Source organism: Hordeum vulgare, chromosome 5H, assembly GCF_904849725.1.
Source record: "Hordeum vulgare subsp. vulgare chromosome 5H, MorexV3_pseudomolecules_assembly, whole genome shotgun sequence".
Classification (NCBI taxonomy): Eukaryota; Viridiplantae; Streptophyta; class Magnoliopsida; order Poales; family Poaceae; genus Hordeum; species Hordeum vulgare.
Window position 1 is genome coordinate 212,559,682 of NC_058522.1, and position 2,051 is coordinate 212,561,732.

Genomic DNA, 2,051 nt, shown 5'->3' on the forward strand with positions numbered 1-2,051 from the left:
ATATGAAACCCTTAAATTAACCATCCAAAACTCCTAACGCCCCCCGATTCAAAAAAAAACTCCTCCTGGTCCCGGTTGGTATTACCAACCGGGACTATAGGCCCTCGTGCCTGGGCTCCCCGCATAGGCCACGTGGAGGCCCTTCTGTCCTGGTTGGTAAACGAACTGGGACTAAAGGTTTTGGGATTTAGTCCCGACCATTTAGTCTCGGTTCAAGAACCGGGGCTAATGGGCCTCTGGAACCGGGACAAATGGGCCACTCTCTACTAGTGGGGCCTCCTCAGGATCCCTCCACAGCGGCAGAGATTCTAAGGCAATACCCAACGTCAGGAGTCAAGGATGATCCACAGAAAGGACAGGCCAGTAGCGGATTGCAGGAAAGAGCAGTTTCCCCTTTCATGAAAAGGAGAGAAGGACGTACGTGGGTTCCGAAGGCATCTCCCAAAGGTTTCCATTCTTGGGCAACAAGGCCATCACCGCCCGCCTACAGGACGAACGTCATCCCTGGACCCGTCCCTGCTGCGTTGACAACCACTTTTGCAGGAGAAAACCACCTTTGGGGTATGGGAGCATGTTCCCCTGTCACCCTTCAAAGATTGGCCATTGTGGGATCCCTTCCCTCCCTTGCGATGGGGGAAGAGGACCCGGGTCGCTGCTATATATAAAGGATAGGTCACTTCGTAGAGGGGGATCCAGTACGAGACCTCTGATCAGATCCATTCGTTCGCACACCCACACCACACGAAGGCCACCTAGCCTCCGTAGGGTCCCGAACACGCTGCTAAGTCATCCACCAACCTCAACTAGAGGCAATCCACCAAAGCAGGAGTAGGGTATTACGCTTCTGAACGACCCGAACCTGGGTAAACTGTCGTGTTTTCTGTCTTCCTGACCATGTAGTGAGTTCTTTGCCATCGTCTGCGAGTAGCGAGCTAGGTGAGGCGTGCCACGAGAGATCTTTGTACACGCCCCTGAGTACGAATCTTAAGGGTTTTGCGGAGCCCGAAATCCGACACCATGGATATGCGTGCCCTCACCTTTTCATACTTGCTAGCCTCTTTAGTATACTGCATTGCCCATTCTCACCACGAGGATTGATGCAGCTTTTGCCCATGCATCCAAGCCCTGTGATATGGTACGCTCTATCACACATAAGCCACCTTATATCTTGCTCAAAAGAAACATCATACCTACCTATAATGGCATTTCCATAGCCATTCTGAGATATATTACCGTGCAACTTCCACTGTTACATCACATGATTTGTGTGTTCATCATCATATTGCTTTGCATGATCATGTAGCTGACATAGTATTCATGGCAAAGCTACAGTTCATCATTATCTACATGTTATGCTAGATCATTGCACATCCTAGTATACTAATAGAGGCATGCATATAGAGTCATTTCTTTTATATCTTCATTGATTTTTTATATCGAGATGTAAGTAGATAAAAGTTTGATATTTCTCATCATAAGAGCACTTTCTTAGTGAGGAAAGGATTATGGAAACTATGATTCCCCCACAAGTCGGGATGACATTACAGACGAAAAAAAGAAAAAATAACGAAAAAAGAGAAAAAGAAAACAAAAATGAGAGAAAAGAGAGAAGGGGCAGTGCTACTATGTTGTTTTTTCGCACTTGTGCTTAGAGGGAGCACCATGTTCTCCATCTAGAGAGTTGCTTGATTTGTCATTTTCATATGCTAGTGGGAGTTCTTGATTCTAAAACTTGGTTGGTATATTCTGATGACAGGCATCCTCAAATGACAAACGTCTTCATGAGGAAGCAAGTTGGATACACACCCACTTAGCTTCATTTGAGCTTTCATACACTTATATCTCTAGTACATCTATTGCATGGAAATCCCTACTCCTAACATCGATATCAATTAATGGACATCTCCATAGCCCGTTGGTCCGCCTAGTTGATGTGTGACTTTCTTTCCACTTTGATGCCTTTGATTCCTACCACCATACTCTATTCCACCCATATGCCATGTCCATGGTTCACCCTCAGGTATTGAGTGAGGGTTGAAATGTTGAAGCGC